This window comes from Somniosus microcephalus, chromosome 12 (assembly GCF_052327205.1).
Source record: "Somniosus microcephalus isolate GS21.2 chromosome 12, FLI_Smic_1.0, whole genome shotgun sequence".
In the NCBI taxonomy this organism is placed as follows: Eukaryota; Metazoa; Chordata; class Chondrichthyes; order Squaliformes; family Somniosidae; genus Somniosus; species Somniosus microcephalus.
The window spans coordinates 82,043,327-82,068,728 of record NC_140998.1 but is presented as its reverse complement, the minus strand read 5'-3'; the positions used below and the strand labels follow the sequence as shown (position 1 = coordinate 82,068,728).

The window sequence follows — 25,402 nt, the reverse complement described above, 5'->3', positions numbered from 1 at the left end:
TTCACCTTCCCACTACCTATTTTTCCTACTTCCTTTCCTCCTCCTTGCTCCGCTATCACGTACCTCATCCTTAACTCTACATCTACCCGTGGGCAGGTGGCATGAGGCCAAAAGCCCTTACTCTCAACCTTACTTCCTTCCTCTCCTCTCCCTCGAAGGGACTTTGTTCGGTTTCAAAATTCAACGTGAAAAAAAGCAACATCAAATCTGAAGAGGACAGAAACTGTATGTCTGCCTTTCTGTGTCAGTGAGCGTGTCTCATACAGGTTAGAAATCAGAATCTGACTCACATGTGCAAATGATTAGCATTGGTCTTTGCATCAAAAGGTAAGATAATTAGTTGGCTTCAAAATGTAACTTTTTTTTTTATAAATCGAACAATAAATGAAGATACACACTCTCTGCCCATAATCTGTTTTCCTCAACTTAATATACCTGCTAAAGTTTATAGAACATAAAAGCTACAACAGCCATATAATTAGAAGTCAATTTTTTTCCCTCCCACACATATAGCATTTTGTGTTCAAATCTCACCATGGTGAGTTGTGAAACTGAATTCAATAAATCTGGTCATTTGTGGGCTAGTACCAAGATAAAAATGACCATGAAAGCTGCCGGATTGTCGTAAAAATTCAACTGGTTCACTAATATCCTGCAGGGAAGGTAGCCTGCTACTCTCACCTGGTTGGGCAAGTCCCACACTACATTATTGACTCAGTGCTTCAGAGCAACTAGGGATGGGCAAATAATGCTACCTTCCTGGTGTCACCCACAGCCTAAGAACAATTTACCTTCCTGGTGTCACCCACAGCCCAAGAACAATTTACCTTCCTGGTGTCACCCACAGCCCAAGAACAATTTACCTTCCTGGTGTCACCCACAGCCCAAGAACAATTTTTTTTTTTTTTTTTTTTTTTTTTTTTTAAACTCCTTTATTGGCTACACATCCCACCCCCGCAGTCACCTGCAGAATCCTGCAGGTTCTGTCCTTGGCCCTCTCCTGTTCCTCAGTGACATCAGACACAGGTCAACTTCAACACGTATGGTGATGACAGCTCTCAAAAGGATTGCTTCCATGCCGTGAGCCCGCCTGTCTGACATCGTCATGGATGAAGCACAGCTTCCTCCAACTTAATGCCAGGAAGAGCCAAGTCATTATTTTAGCCCTCACCACAAATTGCACTCCCTTGCTGAGATTGAACCAGACAGTTCAACCCTAAGGCAAGCTTTATATCCCACATCCTATCCACACCAAGACCATCTATTTCCACTTCTGCAACACCGACTCCCCTCCACCCCCGAAACCCTTATCCAAGGTTCAATTATTCTCTTTTTCTCTTTTCTGGTTTCATCCTCAAACTGCAACTTGTCCGAAGTGCTTCCTGTCCTACACCAAGTCCCACTTGCTCATCAATCACCTCCATTCTTGTTGACTCACACTGGCTCTCTGTACCCAAACATATCCCAACACCTCATGCTCACCTTCAATTCCCTCAAAAACCTCGCTCGATCCTATAACTCTCGGACTTCTTCCAGTCCTCTTGACTCTCACCTCGTGTCCCTCACCCTACCGTTGGTAACAAATCCTCCAGCTGCCTTGGTCCCACTCTCTCAAACTGCCTCCCTAAACCCCACCAACTGTCCATTGCTCATTACCTTTAGAAACTTTCACAAAACCCACCACTTTGGCCAGGCTTGCAGTCACTCTCAATCTCTCCCTCCATAGCTCAATGTCTGTTTCCCTGTTTGTTTCCATGTGCAAAGCACCTTTGGGCAGTTTTGTATGTTAAATACCCTAATAAATGCAAATTATTACTGACAGACACTCAGGATTTATCCAGATGTCAAGCTGTTGATCAAGTGCAGCACTGAACCGAGATTTTATGTTTTGGCTTTGAAACCAAAGTGGATCTGCCCAGGGAACTCCACAGCAGCCAAATCAGGAGCATCAAACACCATGGATTAGTATCCCAACTGAAAATGGTGAAATTTCAAGGAGCGCATGCACTTTGCACAACTGAGCAAGCCATTTTTATGTTGTAAACAAGTGAGTATAGAACACTGGGGTCCCCAATGGCTCCATAGGTTTATTCAACAGGGAGTGAACCATCTAGACATGGAAGATCCCAGGTTTAATCCAGTCACCCTTTGCCCCTCCACTCTCTCCAACAACTATTCGGTCTTCAATTTTCTCTGTCTCTAAAGTTCTGTAACATGTTGTTGCCTTGCAACTAAGCCCCCATCAATCCGTATGCAAGATCTTCCAATCCAGTTTGCACCCCACCCACAGGACAAAAAAAGTCACAAATGACACCTTGTGAGGTTGTGAATACAGCTTCCTGTGCCTCCTCAACCTCTTGCTGCACTCAACATCACTCAGCAGTCCTTCTTAGCCAAGGTGGCAGTCAGGACCCCTGCATTAAGGCTAGGAAAATTGGCCACAGTTTTCACTCCTGATCACTATCTACCAACCAGTGCTTCAAGTGCATATGTGGACAGCAGATGAAGACAAGATCAGGCTCAGTTACAATGCAATCTACAGGCAAGCAGCATTCCAACACTCTAACCATGATCACAAAAAATGACTTGGGCAAGGTACTGAAGGACACCCATTGAACTCCAGGGAGGAGTGTAAGGGAGAGGAGCTGAATAGAATACTGCAATGCAATACAAATTTTTAAGCAATTTTAGAAGTTTCAACTTACTGCAAAGATCCAAACTTGTATGTCTAACTTCAGAAATGTCAAAAATCACCTTGTTCTGTCTGGATATATTTGTAGAAAATGGACACCAAATCATATGCAGCTTTAGTAATCCCTACCCTGTTATCATAGTAGAGATCACAGACAGCATTGATGTAGAAAGCATTTGAAACACTGAAATAATAAACCATAGTCAAAGTAATGGGTGGAAATAAAAATATGGCTTCCTTACTGTAGTTTTTAAATGTTTGTCCTAGCCCCTGTCTCAGTGACAACGCTTGTCAAAGAGGATTAAACAAATAATCAGATGAAGGTGACTTGGCTAATATTTCAAATTTGCAGGCAACCTATAAAAAGGGTAGCCTTTTAAAAAAAAGATATTTTATGTTACAGCCTACAATATACATTTTTTTCCATTTACTTGATAAACATTCAGTTATCAAATATTAACATAGCCGGTGGAGAAAGGGGAACTAACCCACATGACTACGCTGCACACGACCTCCTTGTTACGAAGCATGGCTGGCTAGAGAAGCAGGGTTTTACCTACCCACTTCAGCCAGAGGTGGGCGATTTCTCTGATGGACTTTAGATGTAGCAATAAAACTTTTAACTGATTAATGATTGTTGTGGACTAGAAAAATGCAGTTTGTAATCATGTGTACTAATAATACTATAATAGCAACACCAGGATGCCCAAAACAAGGGACTGCGCGGTTCTCTCGGTCAGTGTTGTACCAAAAAATATGTATTGCCTGAATGTACATAGCAATATGGGCGAGGAAGGCGAGCGGAGAGACAAACACGGTGCCAAGACATGTAATATTACAGGGCGGTGCTCGAGACATAAAAGGGAGCCCGACCTCTGGTGAAGAGCAGCAGAAAACCGTGCAGCCGCCGCCTGTTGGAGGAGGCGCGGGCGGGGAGAGAACAGCCGAGGTGGATCCCCTCAAACCCTCGACCACCCCAAACACTTCGCCCAACATCCCCGCAAACCTCGAAACCAATTCCCACCGAGGTGAAGCCCTTCTGGGCCTCGGGAGTGGGGAGCCGCAGCTGGTGAGGGATCAAGCGAGGTTACGTCCCGACGACAGGGCCGGGCCCGGGGCCCGCTGGGTGCCCAGTTCTGGCCCCGCATGAAATCACAGCCACTCCCTCCCGCGGCCCGGCTCGGTCCGGCTCAGCCCCGGAATCGGAGGTCAGGGCCGGGCCTAAGCTAGCGCAATCCGGCTCTGCTCTCGGAGAAGAGTCCTGCCTGAGTCGCCGTCTCCCCCTCCTCGGTCACTCACCTGACGGGCGGTGCGGCGAGACGAGGCCGGCTCCGGCTCTGGCTCTCAGTGCCTAGCCCAGTCCGGCTCCCAATCGGCAGAAGGCAGGGACACGGCGTGCGGGCGCTTCGGTGACGTTGGCTTTATTGCAGAAGCGGCGTCCCGGCCAGCAGCCAATCCCGGCGCCGCGTCTCCGCTCCAGGCTCAACTCTTAAAGCGGGAATGCACCGCGAACTCCAGCAAGGACCCCACCAAGAAAGAAAAGACCGACTTGTATTTATATAGCGCCTTGCACGACCACCGGACGTCCCAAAGCGCTTTTACAGCCAATTACAGTGCTTCTTTTTTAAAGTGGAGTCACTATTGTACTCTAGCAAAATACTGCGGATGCTGGAAATCCGAAATAACAACAAAAAACGCTGGAAAAACTCAGCAGGCCAGGCACCATCCGTGGAGAGAAAAACAGAGTTAACGTTTCAGGTCGAAACCCTTCTTCAGAACTCTTTTGAGTGGGTGTATAATAATAAATCAAATAACTGTAACTAATAAAACATTAAAGGAAACTTAACAACTTAAATTAAAATTGTGTTGGCCGGGGTCCTCTTTTGTGTTGAACCAAATTAACTCAATTAACTGTAACTTAATATAACTTTAACTAAAACTTAACAAATTAAACTAAAATTTGGTTTGCCGGGGTGATAATGCACTCCAGTCCCCGCAACGCCCACCCCTCGTGCAAGGTAGTCACTATTGTAATGGAAACGCGGCAGCCAATTTGTGCACAGCAAGCTCCCACAAACAGCAATATGATAATGATCAGATAATCTGTTGGTACTTTTTAGTGATGTTGATTGAAGGAAATATATTTGACCAGGCCACGGGGAGAACTCCCCTACTCTTCTTTGAAATAGTACCATGAGATCTTTTACATCCACCTGGGAGGGCAGACAGGGCCTCGTTTTAATATAACATCCGAAAGAGGGCACCTCCTACAGTGCAGCGCGCCCTCAGCACTGCAGTGGAGAGTCAGCCTAGATTTTTGTGCTCAAATGTTTGGAGTGGGACTTGAATGCATAACCTTCTGACTCAAAGGTGAGGGTGCTACCCAATCCACCCCACCCCCATTTTGAAAAGCTTTCTTGAGTAAGTTGGGTTAAATATTTTTAACAAAACATACAAATGTGGTGACATTTAATGTTTTAAATCAAAAACAAGAAAGTACCTGATAAATCAAGTAGGCTTTATTATCTAGTTTCTCCAAACAAAAAACAAGAGTTATATTAAACTTTTCCCCCCATGTTGCATAACTAAAATACTCTCACTTGCATTAAGGTTGAAGGAACATCCCGTAACATTAGACGGCCTATGTACAAAAAAAATACAAGTTCCTGAAACAGTCAGCAAGTTTTCTTTAAAATTTCCGCTCAAACATCACCCTGTTTGCTAGTGGAGTAAGTCTTGTCCATCTAAAACGAATTGCGCCTAGATGAGTCTTTTCGATCGCGGTTTCAAAATATTGACCTGTAAAATATAAATGGGTATTTCTGATTTTGCAGACCGAGTGCAAAGTTAGTCACACGACCCATTTAAACACCAACTGGGACCCTGGGGCAAGACACTATTTTTACATTGATCATCGGAAATGTAATTTTATAACCTCAATGGAAAAAGCACTGGGGAAGGACACTGGTACAAAGCCAGTAGATATTATCGGAGATAAAGACCTACCTAAAATGACTTACTGCTAAAGAAAACATTCTTGTTTGAATGCAGATATTATTATGGATTTTTTACATTGGTAAATTTATCGCCCTGTGGATGGGATGATCATTTCTTTACCCAATAGTATGTGCGATTCGTGCAGAACAGATAAGAACCGTTAGTCGGGTTTTAATTAAGATCAGGTGAAATCATCGAGTAAATTCAGATTTTTTTTTTTTTTTTTTAAATCGCTATTTATTTGGAACATCGCTAAAACTCAGAAAAACAAGCAAGAGGCTAAAAAATTGCCTTAATGATGAAAACAATTATTGTAAGCTGTAGAGCGATTGATTACAGATTCTGAGTATATATCTAAAACAATATTCTGAACTACTGCGTTATCATTCTGATCCATAACTATGGGTTTGAGCCCTTCACCTGTGGTAACACTGATCTCATACTCATTAGGTTTTCTTTTAAAAATTTTAATAGTTTTTCTCATTTTAAAATAAACAATGGAATAGCTGCTCAATGAAAACTTTCGGATTAGAATTTGGATTCATTCAAATAAGAACTTGCATTTTTATAGCACCTTTCACGATCGCAAGACATCCTAAAGTAATTTACAACCAATGAAGTACTTTTGAAGTGTAGTCACTGTTGTAATGTAGGAAAGGCGGCAGCCAATTTGCACACAGCAAGGTTCCACAAACAGCAATGTCATAATGACCAGATAATCTGTTTTAATTATGTTGATTGAGGGGTAAATATTAGCCAGGATACCGGGGAGAACTCCCTGCTCTTCTTCGAAATAATGCCATGGGATCGTTTACATCCACCCTGAGAGCAGATGGGATCTCGATTTAACGCCTCATCTGAAAGATGACACCTTCAATAGTACTGCACTGGAGTGTCAGCCTGGATTATGTGCTCAAGTCCTTGAACCCACAACTTTCTGACTCAGAGGCGAGAATGCTACCACTGAGCCATAGCTGACATAAATCTTTATATAAAATATTGTCTTGCATATCCCTTAATATCTCAGTCTGTGTTGCAGGAAATTGTCAGGAAAGTGCCATAAAAAAATGAAAGGATTGAAAAATGCAAATGGATATTAATTAGTAACAGAAAAATGGTCAGATACAGACAGTAAATAGTCTACATGTACCATACAACTGTGACCTCATGATAATGATCTGGGTCCCCTTACAAAAAATATTAGATCTTATTTTTTAACAGATTACATAGTACATCGTACTTACAGCACAGAAACACGCTATTTGGCTCAACAGGTACATGCCATAACCCCATCAACATATCCTTCTATTCCTTTCTCCCTCATGTGTTTATCTAGCTTCCCCTTAAATGCATCTATGCTATTTGCCTCAACTATTCCTTGTGGTAGTGAGTCCCACATTTTAACCACTCTCTGGGTACTCTTGTTTGTACCAAAAAAAAAACAAATTGGACTGTAAACAAAAGTTCAACTAAAACTTAACAAATCAAATTAAAATTTGGTTTTCCGGGTTGATGACGCACTCCAGTCCCTGCGGCGCCCACCGGTCGCGGAAATACTCAAGCGCACCGGCGGACACCGCGTGCTCCATCTCCAGGGCCACCCGGGCGCGAACATGGCCGCGGAAGAGAGGCAGGCAATCCGGCTGGACGACCCCCTCGACCGCCCGCTGCCCCACTCTCTGGGTAAAGAGTTTCTCCTGAATTCCCTATTGGCTTTATTAATTAGTGACTACCTTATATTTATAGCCCTAGCAGAGAGAAACTGTTCCCATTGGTGGAAGGGTTGAGAACCAGAGGACACCGATTTAAGGTGATTGGCAGAAGAACCAAAGGCAACATGAGGAAAAACTTTTTTACTCAGCGAGTGGTTAGGATCTGGAATGCACTGCCTGAAAGGGTGGTGAAGGCAGACTCAATCATGGCTTTCAAAAGGGAATTGGCTAAGTACCTGGAGGAAAAGAATTTGCAGGGCTGCAAGGAAAGGGTGAGGGAGTGGGACTAGCTTAAGTGCTCTTGCAGAGAGCCAGCACGGGCTCGATGGGCCGAATGGCCTCCTTCTGTGCTGTAACCATTCTATGGTTCTATCAAAGTGGAAACATCTTCTCCAAGCCTAGCCTATCAAACCCTTTCATAATCAGGTCACCATCAGTCTTCAGAGAAAAGAGCCCCAGCCTGTTCAATCTTTCCGGATAGGTATAACCTCTCAGTTCTGGTATTACCCTTGTGCACCTTTCTCCAGTGCCTCTATATCCTTTTTATAATATGGAGACCAGATGAATCATCAGATTTCAATTTGGAATAATGTGGAAAATGTGTTGGTTAGTATGTGGTAGATTATAAATCCCATTTGTGTATACTGTCAAATATCAAGTTCTGCTACACAAGGCAGTAGATGTACAGTGCAAGACAATGTTTCCCTCATTGTAGCACAGAAAGAGGATGATACAATCCCAGGTAGCAAGCATTTCAGCTGAGCTTTGTGTCTGGATAAGTCCACCCACTGCATTCTTAGCTGGACTATAGTTAGCTCTCATTAAACAGCCTTCACACTAATCTAAAATAAATTGGATTAAAATTTACATCATGCTAGTGGAAATTAAATAGCACTGGCTGAGGTTAAGTAACAAGCCTATTTTAAAAGTACAGAAAAACCCCTTAAAGCAGCTTTCTTATTTAGTCTGTAAAATATCTTTGGATGTCATCTTTAATTATATCATACCTATACAAGAATGCTGCTCAGGTTCATTTTTTGTTTGGGTGTTGTACCATGTTTCTGAACAGACAATTATGCGCAGCATCCATTTGACATGTATCTGCATGCTTTGGTATGTAAACTGTACATTTCATGTGGGTCTATTTAAAAGGAAGCAGGCACATTCTAAATGCAAAATAAAAGTAATACGTGTTCAAATGAAAGTACAACTTGACTTTTGCAGTTCAAAATTAAGTAATGGGAATTTTGTTCGATTTGTAGTTAATGCCAATTATAGTTTCTCTGAGGTAAGCAAACTGGTGCCAAAGAGATAATGTTGGTTTCAGAGGATTAAAAAGGATTATTCAATCAACCCCAATTCAGCAAAATATAATCCCTGCAGCTAGCCCCTTCACAGTTCAGGTGAAGCAAGATACAAGGGTTGTATCATCATATCAAAACTTCTCTTCTTCCTTGTGAATTAAACAGGGAAGTATTGGAGTACTGTGTACTGGTAGCACCCTCACCTCTGAGTGAAAAGGTTGTGGGTTTAAGTCCCACCTGAGACTGGAGCACAAAAATCTAGGCCGACACTCCAGTGCAGTGCTGAGGGAGTGCTGCACTGTCAGAGGTGTGTCTTTCGGATGAGACGTCAAACCGAGGCCCTGTCTGCTCTCTCAGGTGGACATAAAAGATCCCATGGCACTATTTTGAAGAGCAGAGGAGTTATCCCCGGTGTCCTGGCCAATATTTATCCCTCAATTAACGTCACAAAAACAGATTATCTGGTCATTATCACATTGCTGTTTCTGGGAGTTTGCTGTATGTAAATTGGCTGCCGCGTTTCCTACATTACAACAGTGACTACACTTCAAAAGTCCACATACTAACCAAAATTGGCTGTAAAGCGCTTTGGGACATCCAGTGGTTGTGAAAGGTGCTATAGAAATGTATGTCTTCCTTTTTAGACACCATCCAGTGTGTTTAAATGGCTTGGAAGCTACAGGAAATATTTTGAAGTCAGAGTGATAACAGTAATTTCAGCTGTTTTGGGGCCAAAGCTGTTATTTATCTAGCTCCAATGATGCTTCTGCTCATCAACTACAGTTTGGTCCTTGGTAACATTGGCATCAAGAAGAAAGTGTGGTGCAGGAGAAAAAGTTCTGAGAGTTAACACTTTCCTTTCACTTCTGGGAGCCAAGGTTAGAATCTAACCCTGACTGGTAGGACAAACTCCATCATGCTCAACCAACACTATAGAGATAGTGGATGAATTGGTTGTCATTTTCCAAAATTCCATAGATTATAGAACAGTTCCTGCAGATTGGAAGGTAGCAAATGTAACTCCACTATTTAAGGAAGGAGGGAGAGAGAAAACAGGGAACTATAGGCCAGTTAACCTGACATCAGTAGTAGGGAAAATGCTAGAATCTATTATTAAGGATGTGGTAACAGGGCACTTAGAAAATAATAATAGTATTGGGCAGAGTCAACACGGATTTATGAAAGAGAAATCGTGTTTGATAAATCTGTTGGAGTTTTTGAGGTTGTAACTAGCAGAATAGATAAGGGGGAACCAGTGGATGTGGTGTATTTGGATTTTCAGAAGTCATTCGATAAGGTGCCACACAAGAGGTTATTAAACAAAATTAGGGCTCATGGGATTGGGGGTAATATACTAGCATGGATTGAGGATTGGTTAACGGACAGAAAACAGTAGGAATAAACAGGTCATTTTTGCGTTTGCAGGCTGGAACTAGTGGGGTACCGCAAGGATCAATGCTTGGGCCTCAGCTATTCACAATCTACAATGATTTAGATGAGGGGACCAAATGTAATATATCCAAGTTTGCTGATGATACAAAGCTGGATGGGAATGCAAGTTGTGAGGAGGATGCAAGGAGGCTTCAAGGGCATATAGACAGGCTAAGTGAGTGGGCAAGAACATGGCAAATGGAATATAATGTGGATAAATGTGAAGTTATCCACTTTGGTAGGAAAAATAGAAAAGCAGAGTATTTTTTAAATGGTGAGAGATTGGGAAATGTTGGTGTTCAGAGGGACCTGGGTGTCCTTGTACACGAATCACTGAAAGTTAACATGCAGGTACAAGCAAGCAATTAGGAAAGCAAATGGCATGTTGGCCTTTATTAGAAGAGGATTTGAGTATAAAAGTAAAGACATCTTACTGCAATTATATAGGGCCCTGGTGAGACCACACCTGGAGTATTGTGTACAGTTTTGGTCTCCTTACCTAAGGAAGGATATACTTGCCATAGAGGGAGTGCAACAAAGGTTCACCAAACTGGTTCCTGGGATGGGGGGGATTGTCCTATGAGGACAGATTGAGTAGACTAGGCCTATATTCCCTAGAGTTTAGAAGAATGAGAGGTGATCTCATTGAAACATACAAAATTCTTACAGGGTTTGACAGGGTAGATGCAGGGAGGATGTTTCCCCTGGCTGGGGAAGTCTAGAACCAGGGGGTCACAGTCTCAGAATAAGGGGGTCGGCCATTTAGGACTGAGATGAGGAGAAATTTCGTCACTCAGAGGGTGGTGAATCTTTTAGCCTCCACAGCCCTCTGGGGTAGAGAATTCCAGTCATTGAGTATATTCAAGACAGAGATCGATAGTTTTTTGAATATTAAGGGAATCAAGGGATATGGGGATAGTGCAGGAAAGTGGAGATGAGGTAGAAGATCAGCCATTATCTTATTGATTGGCAGAGTAGGCTCGAAGGGCCAAATGGCCTACTCCTGCTCCTGTTTCTTATGTTCTTAACACATCAGTGCTGCCCATAAATCTGCTAGATATGTATTGACTTTGAGCAGCCTTGAACAATTCCTGGTCAGTTTTGAGCATCACAGCACAAAACAGGTAATAGTATGCAATCACACTCAGCAAGGTTACAAGGATAGCTGGTGTGAGAAAAAGAATTGCTACAATGGTGCCCTGAAGTGCATTCTTCTGAGGTAACGGATATTGAGCAGAGTAGAAGAAGCCATCCCAGCACTGCTCCAGTGTAATTTTTGTCATTTTGAGCAAAGCTTGTGATTTCCCCAACTGTCCCTTCAGACTGGCATGTCAATATCAGACACTGCTAAGATTGGCAGTGTGCAGTGTTACAATTTGAAACCCTGCTGATAATGATTTTGACACATTGTAAATAATACCAAACAGTGTGAAACAACTTGATCAGCAGACTGCAGCTACAGAAATGTTGGTTATAAATGAGACTTTTTGTGTGCAAGCAGAAATGCAACAGTGGCACACATATTATACAAGAATATGAAGTTCATCTTGCATTTATCAGAATACTTCTTATACCACTGATAAACCATTTTCATTTTCCTTTAGTGTTATTTACATGCCTATCACTCATTATTGCTTTCATTTATAAGACACTTACAATTTAATTCTCAGAAGTTTGGAAAACATCTTTTATTTCCCTCCTCTTGGAATATTTTGGCTCGCATGCAATTTAGCTTTAAAAAGTGCTAAGATTCATTACCATAAATTATTGTCCATTATCGTAGACATTAGTATCAGTTTCTTGACTGAACAATGTAGAAAAATACTTCATTCTAATTTTCACAAATCCATTGCTTCATAAAAAATACCAATGTGGTAAGAGAAATGTTATTTACATTTTACCTCACAGTGAAGTTGACTTGTATGAAAACTTTGCATGCATCTTTTTCACAGACTTGCTTTGTCATATTACAATATAAGATTTTTTTCCTAAATACAGCATACTTTAAATGTATTAAATGAGAATCATTTCGTAAAAGAAAATAAATTAGATATGCATTTAACAGGACAGGTACTTTAAGTGGGTCATTTTCCAAAGAAACATAACCATCAAATGTAACAGTCCATGAGATGTGCATGTCTAATGCTGTTTTTGCACTTGATTATTATTTTCAAGTACAGCAAGAATGGCATTTATAAACCCAATGGGCTAAATTCTACCTCATTTCAGAACAATGCAGTTTGTGACATGATTCAGTTGCAAATATGGTTTACAACACATTTATGTCTGAGCATTAGATATAATCAGCCATTTTACCTGCTAAAGTTATTTTTTATCATCTAATTGAGTCAATAATCACATGATTTCTACACTCTAATTTATACCAAAAAGTATTGCAAAATGATGGTGCGTGATCTAAAAGCCTGTGATTACAGGTTCCATGGTCATACTACAGAAAGCCTAATAGTCAACAAATATTTTTTATTGCTTGGTCTGATAAACATTCTTCATGATTTGGATTCAACAAAAGGATGTCATATTACTATGTGAAATGGTAAGAGGATTTGGAGTATCAGCCTTCCACAAATTACACACTCTATGGGTTAGTGAAGGTCAGTGCCATTGTCATCTCCTGTGCTACAGAAACATCAGACTATAGCCACTGTAAATATAGGCAGCAGTTGGTGAAAAGGCATGCAATAATTTCTCAACTCACTGCTGCATGGCAGCGGTCCACTGTGGCTTTTGTACTATCCCCTCAATCTATAAAAAAGACAGGTTTTTTTTTTGTCGCTGTTGCCTCTACCAGTATCCCGAGTGCGGTCAACAGTATCAACCTTTCAATTTTGCACACGATCTGAGTGGACAGTTGTTGTAAAAGGAACATTTACCACTCAATAAATATGCAGGTGATATTGTGGCGGAGCCACTAAGGGACTCCGATCGAATGTATATAATTCCCTTTAACAGTGTGTTAACTACAGCCTGAGTCTGTACCTTTGTATATACTGTTTGCATGTACAGAGCGCGGTCCCTTTAAGAGCGTGGGCAAACGCGATGACGTCACGCTGTTCATCACGTGATTCCCCCAACGGCGGGAAAAACGTGATGACGTCATGACGCCAACCACGGGACCGCCCTAGCAGTCCTTGTGGAGCCTCCGTACTGACTAGACCTGTTTTCGTAGTTCTCGTGTATTGGTTTGTTAAACTTCGTTTGTTTTATATTAAACATTGTTTGTTGATCGCCTGAGTCGACCTCAGTCTCTTGATAGGAACTAGACATTCCTACAATATACAATTAAAATATCAACAAAAATGTGCAAGCCTTCAGGCATGACTCTTAACCTTACATATTCTGGCCTAGACAAGAGAATGATGTGGCTGGCTGTGGGATGAGGAACTAACCTTGGGAGATATTTATATCACCATATCTGTACTGTGCATTTTCTGTTCCTCATTAATGATGTTATGAAATCATGACCTGCACCTTCATACTAAGTTCCCAAACCCAGGCACGAATGTTGATCAGAATCATGACATGGTATACATTTGGGATTTTGAAAATGTGTTTTCATTATTAGATTAGATTTTACAGGTATTGGTTCACAAAATTGTCCTAAGGTAAAACAAAAAAAAAAATCTGTTGCTGCACATCACAGTTACACTACAGAGTATTTAAAACTAATCAGAAGGCAATAATCTACACTGGGTGGAAACAGGCAACCCAAGGGAAAATATTATGCGACTGTGTTTTAAATTAAAGCAATTTCCCTCAGGTTTGTCAGTCAAAATTGCCACCTACACACATTCGGTGCACTTTAATAGAGAAAAGGTGATGACCCAATATATGCAACAGAACAGAACAGCCGTGCTGTGCCCGAGAAACAAAGCTCATCTGTGCCAACATGTTCCTCTAAAGAACTTTTACAAAGCATGAGGACAAGTAACAAGATTTTAAAGCTAAACACAAAGAAACATGACTTAAGTAAAATTCTAAAAAAAATACAACCAACCTTTTCTTCTCACCAATTATGTAGATACTTTTAGTATTGTTTCTTTGAAAAAAAGTTATGTAATCCAATAACATGAACAAATGTTTATCAAACACAGCAGGAAACCCATAAAAAGATGACACAAATAAATGCAAGTACTCCATATAAACTCAAAGCATTTAATACAAAACTTACTTTACAAAGTAACAACTGAAAATGCTAGAACCAAACAACAGGTCAGTTGGCCTCTGTAAAGAGAAAAGACAAATTACAACAAAGGGTACACGCCCAATATGTTATATCTTTCTCTTCACAGAGGCTGACTGACTTGCCGTGTACTTCCAGTATTTTCTATTTTTATTTTGGATTTCCAGCATTCACAGCTTTCCTTCTTATTTTTAAGTTACTTCAGGTTTTGAAAATCAACTACAAAGATTGCACAAAACTTTCTTCCAGTTCAGCCACACCCACTTGCAGCCTCCTGAAGGATTATCCTCCAAAAATACAGCACAGATCAGATAACTGAAAAGGCTGGGTCCTTCGGTTGGTTTGTCAGCGAGGAGTATGGAAGAATTAAGAAATTAGATTCAATCAAAGAAAGAAGGGTTAGTTACTTCAAACATAGGAAACAAATATTTAGGAAATGCAGTTCAACAGTACCCTGGCTCACTAAGGTTTTGGGGAGCTTGGCTCATGTTGTAACACTCTAGCCCGAGTCTGAGGTTGTGGATTGAAGTCCCACTGCAGGATCTGTGCATTTAATCTAGGATGACGCTTCAGTGCACTACTGAGGGAGAGCTCCATTTTTGGAGGTTTCATATTTCAGCTGACACAATAAACCAAGATCCCATCTGCCTGGTCATGTGGATGCAAGAGATCCTATGGCACAATTCATAGAAGAGCAGAGGAGTTTTCTGGTATCCTAGCCAGAATTTAGCTTTCAACCAACACCACCAAAATAGATTAATTGGTCATTTATCTCATTGCTGTTTGTGGGACTGGATGTTGCATTTGCTAATACAATAGCAGTGACTACACTTCAAAAGTAATTAATTGGATATGAAGCACTTTTGAGACATTCCAAGGACAAGAATGGTGCTACATAAATGCACCTTTCTTACACTCTGCAACATTCAAGCTAAATTCTTTGTGATCAAATTAGGCAAGACAAAGGCTAGTGAGTCTGAGTACGGTTGAACTTCATTGCCAAAATACTCTCAACTGGTCCTACATTACAACAGTGACTACACTCCAAAAGTACTTCATTGGCTGTAAAGCGCTTGGAGACGTCCAGTGATCATGAAAGGCGCTATATAAATGCAAGTCTTTCTTTCTTCATTGATTGTACCTCATTACTTAATTCTACTATGTCCCTCTCCGACAGCTGTTTCAAAGGACCCAGTCTTTCAGTTACCTGATCCAGGCTATCTTTTTGGAGGTCTAGGTAGAAGGATATCTGAACAACAATGTTTGTGGCTATACTTAGATTGGATCTGCTGTTACGGTGTAAAGTACATCCCAGAGGAATTATCCAGCAAATATTATGATGCTCAAACTAAAAGTAGAACCACACACGTTCATAATACTACAATTCTGTTTTGCAGTTAGGAGAGGTGGCTTGATCATCTTTAAATGAAGAAGCTGCTGCTGATTAAGAATTAATTAGCTGAAATATAGCAGAACAGTATTACTACAACAACAACTTGTATTTATATAGTGCCTTTAATGTAGTGAAACACCCCAAGGTGCTCCACAGGAATGTTATAAAACAAAATTTGACACCTAGCCACAAAAGGAGAAATTAGGGCAAATGACCAAAAGCTTGGTCAAAGAGGTAGGTTTTAAGGAACGGCTTAAAGGAGGAAAGAGAGGTAGAGAAGCGGAGAGGTCTAGGGAGGGAATTCCAGAGCTTAGGGCCTTGGCAGCTGACGGCACAGCCACCAAAGGTTGAGCGATTATAATCAGGGATGCTCAAGAGGCCAGAATTAGAGGAGCGCAGATATCTCAGCAGGGGGGGGGGGTTATGGGGCTGGAGGAGATTACAGAGATAGGAAGGGGCAAGGACATGGAGGGATTTGCAAACAAGGATGAGAATTTTAAAATTGGGCATTGCTTAACTGGGAGCCAATGTAGGCCGATTCATCCATTTTATTGCATTTTGAAACAGACTAATTTCCACAATTTTCTACATGATAAGTTCTTGATTTTGTCTAGGCTCCGAGAAGACAGTGAGGTGCCTTCTGATCAGAGATTGGAGGGGGAAATTAGTGGTTGATTAATAAGGTATGCATCTGTGAACAAGAAACACACATTTTGATTCTCTCTGTTCTCTTGTAGCCTCTTGGGGACTCTATCACAACCCATTTAAGAACCTGTGTTCCAATCCCAGACACATACAAGTTATTTTAAAAAAATGGAATTCTTTCTTATTCAGATTGTATAAAATGCATGTATTTTAAAAGTTATGGCAACTCAGTTCCTAAATAGATTCCAAGGGCTTTATTGAAAACCGAGGGGAAATTACTGACTGTTTACCGGAATCATAACTAACTAACCTCAAGTGGCTTTTGTTTTAAGTGTGAATTAGATTGTGTACTTCTAATTATTATAAAACTAGGAGTCAAAAAACATGTTGGACACTGGACCAGGACTTATATCATTATATAACAGCCCAGAACTTCACAAGCAAGCATTTTCTGCTTTTATGTTCATAAAATTGTACAATTTGGGCATCTCAAACTGTCAAGCACAATGGACATTAAAACATCTTAAATTAGCAAAACCTAAAAGAAAAAAAATTGGGAAGTAAATTAAACTAACAACATTAGGCATAACAGTTTAGTTTCTAGGGAAATGGTGATGCAAACCCAAATTAACAGATCATGAAATGGTCTGTCAGTATTGAAGAGAAAGGCAATGGTTTTGAGCAAAAGTCAAAAAGTGATTTTCATTCAAGTGGAGCAACAGAACTAATTTCCTTTGAATGCTGTACAAGAGATATATTCAGTAACAGACTGGGTTCAACAGTTCAAGACACACCTTACAAGTCATAAAAACATAATTGTGTAACTCAATATTTCTTTTGAGACAGCTGTTTAAGGTCCAAAGTTCACACGGACCAGAAATCAACATTGAATCACTGAACTTTCTAATATTTGTATTATGCTCAATTGGTATGTAGAGTAAAGAAATGTAGTGTATGTGCCTTTAAGAGCCCCCTGTGTACTGTAATGCCGGTAATGGCCACTTGGGCTATATAAGCCTGTATATTGTGTTGTATCAGTTAGTTCACCTCCAGACTTTGTTCAGTAAACACCTGTGAAACCAACTCCTGTCTTCAGTGTCTCTATTAACACATGGATACAACAGTGGCGACGAATTGGAAACGGACTTACATGCAATTCGGCAGCACCTCAAGGACATCGTTTCCTCTGGCGTCCAAAGTCGAAGAAAAGCAAGAAAAAGAAAAAGCTGTGGTTTCACCAGATAGTCGAGCTGGTGGCAGGTACTGCAATAATCCTTCCTGGGCGTCAGGCTGGGGCTCCAGCGGCTGGCTCTGCAGCCAGGCCAAGCAGCGAAGGCGGAGGCAAGCAGTAACAGACGGGGAGGGAGCACTCGGGAGACGGCCGGCGCTGCAAGCAGGTTGGCATTCAGACCTAGCAGAGAGAGAGTCCGGCGGGAACGAGTCTCCACCTGTAAATAAATAAATTAAAAGGGAAACCCATGGAAAACAGCGTTGTCATCGGCAGCAGCGGCGGGGAAGCGCCATATCTTTTCTGCAGAAAAGAAAGAAAAGCGCGGGAAGCGCCTTTCCTTTCCAGAATGCCTAAGTCTGGCAATATTGATGCTTTTGATAACGATAGAGGATTGGACCACATATGTGGAAAGAGTGGAGGTATATTGCACCGCAAATGGAATAGAAAATGAAAAAAAAGCGTCAATACTTCTAAATCTAATGGGCGCAAAGACATACGGGCTGTTACGAAACTTAATCACTCCAGCCAAACCAAAGGACAAGAATTTTAAAGAAATTGTTGATACCCTACAGGAGCACTTAAACCCAGCACCGCTGCTGATAGTGGAACGATTCAAATTTTTCAAGAGGAATCAACACAAGAATGAAAGTAACGCTGATTACCTCACCGAATTAAGAAAGCTATCAAAGCACTGCCAATTCAGGGCAGGACTAGCAGATTATCTTCGAGACAAATTCGTCTGCGGTCTCCTAAGTGAAGGAACACAGAAAAGGCTGCTTTCTGAGAAAGATTTAACACTGGACAAGGCTTTCAGTATGCCTGTATCATACGAAGCAGCCGCAAGAGGAGCTGCAGAGACACAACAAAAGACACAGGACTTCGGCACCCATGAAATGACACAGGGTTGAGAGAGATGTTATCGCTGCGGCAGATCCACCCATGACCAGAGAGACTGCTGGTTCAAGGACAAAGCATGCAGGCAATGCGGAAAGATTGGACACATTGCACGGGTATGCCAATCTGGAAAAAAAAATCCACGGACAGGAAAAGAAAAATCAATAAAGAAAAGTACAGAAAGGTACAAATGATGATGGACAGTAGCTCCGAAGACCAGAAGAGCGATAGCGACTCCGAAAACAAGAGACTAAGCTGTCTCAAATTACATAATGTAATTGCCAAAGAAGATTACCAGACCATTTGGGTTACCCTCACGGTAGCAGGGTCCCCAGTTAAAATGGAGCTAGATACAGGATCAGCTCTGACCGTCATAAATCGACGGGATTACGAGCGGCTATTTCCGCATATACCTTTAAAAGACACATCCATTATCTTGAAAACATATACGGGGCAGAAAGTATACCCCAAAGGAAAAATAAGGGTGCCTGTTGTATACAACGGCAAGGAAATACAAAAGTTGTATTTATACGTTCTACAAGATGGTGGTCCACCGCTGTTGGGACGTGAATGGATCAGGAAAATACATTTAGACTGGCACTCCATTCAGGCACTGACGGTGACCAGTAAGGAAAAAAACGATGATGACGTCATACCTGAACGATTAAAAGACATCTTGGCCAACGCCAAAGAAGTGTTTCAAGAGAAACTAGGAACCTTAAAAGGCATCACCGCCTCAATAAAAGTGGAAGATGCGGCAATTCCCAAGTTTTTTAAGGCAAGACCGGTGCCATACGCAATTCGTCCAGCAGTCGAGGCAGAGCTGGAGAATTTGGAAAAGGCAGGCGTATTATCCAAAATAGATTGGAGCGAGTGGGCAACACCCATCATCCCAGTCATGAAGAAAACGTTGAATAATGATAAATCTGAAGAACAGAGAAAAATTCACATCTGTGGAGACTTCAAGGTGACTGTAAACCCAGTCCTTCACACGGTACAGTATCCTCTTCCGAGGATAGAAGATATTTTCGCCTCACTATCCGGAGGGAAACGTTTCACCAAAATTGACTTGGCACAGGCATATCGACAGATGGAGGTTGAAGAGGCCTCTAAAAATCTCACGATAAACACACACAAAGGCCTGTACCAGTACAATCGACTGGTTTTCGGAGTAGCATCCGCTCCAGCTATCTGACAAAGAGCTATGGAGCAAGTCCTCCAAGGGATTCCGGGAACTCAATGCTACCTAGACGACATCCTTGTAACAGGAGAAAACGACAACAAGCACCTTGCCAATTTGGAGCAGGTGCTCACTGGGCTGAGAGAACGGGGCCTACGAGCAAATCGCCCCAAGTACGAATTTTTCCAGAATCAAATATCATATTGTGGCCACATAATTAATAAGGAAGGGTTGCATAAGTCACCTGAAAAAATTGAAGCGGTCATAAAAGCCCCAGCACCTGAAAATGTTTCACAATTAAGGTCGTTCCTGGGATTAATAAATTACTATCATAAATTTCTACCGAACTTATCAACTCTTCTGCACCCTCTTAATGAACTGCTACAAACAGGAGTAATTTGGAAATGGAGCGAAGACTGTAAACGTGCCTTCCATAAATGCAAAGACTTAATCACGTCCAAAGAAGTTTTGGCTCATTACAACCCATCACTGCCAATCAGACTGGCATGCGATGCACCCCCTTACGGCATAGGAGCAGTATTATCGCATAAATTCCCTGATGGCTCGGAACGTCCGATAGCTTTTGCGTCACGCTCATTGAACTCAGCTGAGCGTAACTATGCCCAAATCGACAGGGAAGCACTCAGCCTGGTATGGGGAGTGAAGAAATTCAACCATTACCTACACGGACAAAAATTTACCTTGTTGACTGATCATCAACCCCTCATCTCCATATTCAACCCTAAAAAGGGTGTTCCCATTATGACAGCGCAAAGGCTACAGAGGTGGTCCCTTTTTCTAGGGGCACACCAATATAACATAGAATACAAAGGATCAAAACAGCATGGGAATGCTGACGGTTTATCACGCCTACCGTTGCCAATGGTAGAAGAAGCACCTACCGTAGACCCAGTGGAGATGTTCCACTCGACCATAGTGGAATGTCTACCAGTAACAAATTCTGCCATTGAAAGGGAAACGAGAAATGACCCGACTCTCTCACGGGTCTACGATTTAACAGTGAAGGGATGGCTAGCACATGGCGAACCACTGTTGCCAGCATTCTTGCAAAGAAGAGAACAGCTGTCAGTGTGCCAAGGAACCTTGATGTGTGGACCCAGAGTGGTGATTCCACCCAAACGCCAGGATAAAGTTCTAAAGGAGCTCCACGAGGGGCATCTGGGTGGAGTGAAAATGAAGAACCTAGCCAGGGCGTTTGTATGGTGGCCAGGTATCGATGGAGACATCGAAGAAATGACCAAGAGCTGCCTAGGATGCCAGAAGGTCCAAAACGCTCCACCACAAGCCCCTCTACATCCATGGGAGTGGCCCTCATCTCCCTGGCAAAGGGTACACATCGACTTTGCTGGTCCATTTATGGACTCAATGTTCTTAATCGCGGTTGATGCGCACTCCAAGTGGCTGGAGGTAATAAAGATGTCCTCCACCACCACGGAAAAAACCATCACAGTATTAAGGACCATATTTGCCAGGAATGGGCTGCCTGAACAGATCTGTTCTGATAATGGACCACAATTTGTGTCCGAAGAATTCAGGAAGTTCTTAAAAAACAATGGGGTTAAGCACTACACGTCCGCCCCATACCATCCCGCCACCAATGGATTGGCTGAAAGGTTTGTCCAGACCTTCAAGAAGGCCATAAAGGCCATGGGTAATGAAGACATAAAACTTCAGCATAAGGTGGATAACTTCTTGTTTGCATACAGGAATGCAACACATATGGTTACAAACCAAACTCCCGCCATGATGTTCTTCAATAGAAGCCTAAGATGCCGGCTGGATTTGATCAAGCCAAACATCAGAAGGGACGTGGAGAACCGGCAATTTCAAGGCATGAATGAAAGGCCAACTAGAACCTTCCAGATAGGTCAACAAGTTTTGGCCCGGGACTACCGTACCGAGAAATGGCAGCCTGGAACTATCTGCACACGACTAGGACCGCTGATGTATACCGTGGACATCGGAGAAAGCATAATAAGGCGCCATGCTGACCAAATCATAGTCATCCGAAAAGGGACAACCTACACCACAACTCTATATACGCCTAATGATGAAGTAGAGATACCCATAGTATCTACCTCCGATCCGGTGATACTGGAACCCGATGAACCCGACACTGGCATTCAAGCCAAATCAGCTTTGCCAAAAGAACCTACTACGCCAAAAGAACCTACTACACCACCAGAAACTACTACACCACCGAGGCGTTATCCGGACCGAGTCAGGACGCCTCCAGAGAGACTGACTTATAATTGATTAACTGCAGCAATGTGTAGATTATTTTTCTTGTAACATGTAATTAATGATTACTTAAAATATTATGTACTGGTTGGCTAAAAGGGGAGGAATTGTAGTGTATGTGTCTTTAAGAGCCCCCTGTGTACTGTAATGCCGGTAATGGCCACTCGGGCTATATAAGCCTCTATATTGTGTTGTATCAGTTCGTTCCCCTCCAGACTTTATTCAGTAAACACCTGTGAAACCAACTCCTGTTTTCAGTGTCTCTATTAACACACGGATACAACAAGAAACATTAAGGTGTATTAAGGAATACAGACCACAATACAAGTATTAGAGAATTATACTGACAATATAACTTATGCCAATATAACATTTATTTGTATCCGTCGAGTTAGCCCTGACAGAAAAAGGTGCAGCAAATCTGTGTATTTGTGCCAGGCTCTTTTGATACAAAGGACATGAGCCAGAGTTAGAATTGGCCACTCCTTACAGAAAAGTTTCTTATCTGAATACCAGTTTCTAAGGAAGTTTCTCCTGGAATCAATGCACTTGAGTCATACATCCTGGAGCGAGATTTACAGCATTTATAAGAAAGTCTGTTGTTCACATTTGCACAGTTGAAGGACAGTGCATAAAATACAACGGAGAAAAATTGGGAGAGAATATATTTAAAGCTAAGATTCAAACAGATCTCCGCCTACACACTGGACCCATTAATAGCTTCTAGACTTTTACCCAAAAAGAACGGAATCTGAGTTTGCTTGCTATATCTCCGAGCTCAGTGGTCTGATCAAAAGAACTGAAGTAACTCAGTCCTAAAATAGAATGAAGGAACATCACATGGTAAACATTTTTGTAGATGCTTAATGTTACCCAGCATATTCATTCACTGGATGTGCCCATTCCCTAATTGCTCTCGAAGGTGGTGGTGAACCATTACTGATACTAGCTTTTTATTCCAGATTTGTTTAATTATTTTGAATTTAAATTCCCCAACTGGGGTCAGGCAACTTGTTGTTAGATCTTCACCAATACAGCTGCTAGGATGCGCACTATCTCTCAAGAGGGCTGGAATATAGAGGGGTGGAAGTTATGTTACAGCTGTACAGAGCGCTGGTTATACCACTATTTTTTGAAACTGCAGAACTCAAGGCTTTTTTTTTTTTTAAAAAGCTTGCAAGTGAGCCACTGCTTTCAGCCCCAGGGTTTTATCGGTCTTACTTGCTGTTTTATGAACTTTCACTACAGAATGGTTTATTAATGAAGATTACATACATGCAGTCAAATTCAAAACATTATATAAAAGTGTGCTTAAAATGTGCATAGCAGCTACGTGTGCACAAAATGCTGTATTCTTCTGCTGAGTGTAAATTACCTTCAGATTTTGTTCCTATGGTGAAGCACCTGTTCTCAGCTCACCAACCTCTGCAGTGGCATGGCCAAGATAGGTAACTCATCATGTGGCAAATTGTGCAGTGAACCTGCGTCTTTTCAATCCTTACTGCATTGTCTTGGGAGTTACATAATGCTGTCCTACTTTTTCTTCATGTTCAAATCACTTGCTACAATAACACAGGGTTCCTAGTGGTGTTATTAGTACCAAGGACCAGTCAGGAGCTCCAAGCATTTACTAGGTTATATGAAAACAAAAGTCAAGACAACAGTGGAAATGAACCACTTGGCTGTCTCCTGACCAGCTTTTACTTTCTGTACAGTGCGAATGTTAGTTCCTAACCACAAATATTAGCAAAGAATAAAACAATACAATTTCTGCTGGTGCTGGAGAACGTTCTCTATTTGCACCAAGATAGGGAACAAACCATTCATGAGCAAACAATAAAAGCTTTATATAGCACTTGTGCCATATGATATTATGACTTTGACAGGGACATCTGAATATATGAAAACAACAAGTACAGAACAGCAGGCCCATCAATGCTCACCCTATCCACTAGAATGATGCATACAAACTTATCAATAGGGAGCAGAATTCATACGTCATAACTAGTGAGTCGTCCATGAATGAAAACTACAGGGTAAATGTTCTGATTGTGTCTCCTGCCGTGGTGCATCACCTGCCAGCAGTGCACATCACAAATCGGCACATTTGAAGCCCACGATTTTCATTCTTCTGTTTTAATAGGCAAGAGTCCAGTGTGATGTTGATCACAGCATCCTCCTCCAATGCCTCTCCTCTGTCATCCAGCTGGGTGGGACTGCACTCACCTGGTTCCATTCTTATCGATCAGTAGCCAGAGAATCACCTGCAATGGCTTCTCTTCCCACTCCCGCATCGTTATCTCTGGTGTCCCCCAAGGATCTATCCTTGGCCCACTCCTATTTCTCATTTACATGCTGCCCCTTGGCAACATCATCCGAAAACAACACGTCAGGTTCCACATGTACCCCGACAACCCCCAGCTCTACCTCACTACCATCTCTCTCAACCCATCCACTATCTCCGATTGTCACACCGCTTGTCCGACATCCAGTACTGGAAGAGCAGAAATTTCCTCCAACTAAATATTGGGAAGGCCGCGCCACTGTCTTTGGTCCCCGTCACAAACTCCGTTCCCTAGCCATCGACTCCATCCTTCTCCTTCGCAACTGTCTGAGGCTGAACCACTGTTCGCAACCTTGGTGTCATATTTAATCCAGAGATGGGCTTCTGACTACATACACACTCCATCATCAAGACTGCCTGCTTCCACCTCCATAACATTACCCGACTCCGCCCTGCCTCAGCTCATCTGCTGGTGAAACCCTCAGCCATACTTTTATTACCTCTAGACTTGACTATTCCAGTGCTCTCCTGGCCGGCCTCCCATCTTCCACCCTCCATAAACTTAAGCTCATCCAAAACTCTGTTGCCCATATCCTAACTTGCACTAAGTCCCATTCACCCATCACCCATGTTCGTGGACCTACACTGGCTTCTGGTCCAACGATGCCTCAATTTAAAAATTCTTGTCTTCATTTTCAAATCCCTCTATGGTCTTGCCCCTCCCTATCTCTGTAACCTCCTTCAGCCCTAAAACCCACCGAGATCTCTGCACTCCTCCAATTCGGACCTCTTGCACATCCCCGATTTTAATCGCTCCACCATTGGTGGCCGTGCCTTCAGCTGCCTTGGCCCTAAGCTCTGCAATTCCCTCCCTAAACCTCTCTACCTCACTTTTCTCCTTTAAGATGCTCCTTAAAACCTACTTCTTTGACCAAGCTTTTGGTCATCTGTCTGAATTTCTCCTTATGCTGCTCAATGTCAAATTCTGTCTGATAATCACTCCTATGAAGCACCTTGGGATGTTTTACTACGTTAAAAGGTGCTATATAAATGCCAGTTGTTGTTGTGCGACTCAAAGCATTTAATTAAAATACTTTTTAAAATCACAGGACTTGTGAATTTTGGTAACACAGATTGTGCTGTTCTCCATTGACGCTCAAAAAAAAAATCCAATGC

The 25,402-nt window shown here is 42.0% G+C and overlaps 1 protein-coding gene across 4 annotated transcripts in view; it reads right to left on the bottom strand.

Annotated features, from left to right (window-relative positions):
- Positions 1–4,158, bottom strand: part of ktn1 (kinectin 1) — a 133,125-nt gene extending 128,967 nt beyond the window's left edge. For 2 of the 4 annotated variants that reach the window (XM_086003242.1, XM_086003245.1), the window contains exon 1: positions 3,992–4,154. The gene's annotated coding sequence lies outside the window, so the exon portion shown is untranslated. Of the gene's footprint in view, positions 1–3,991 lie in introns of all 4 variants that reach the window. The other 2 variants (XM_086003246.1, XM_086003244.1) reach the window with 2 other exon arrangements.
- Positions 4,159–25,402: the final 21,244 nt, after the last annotated feature.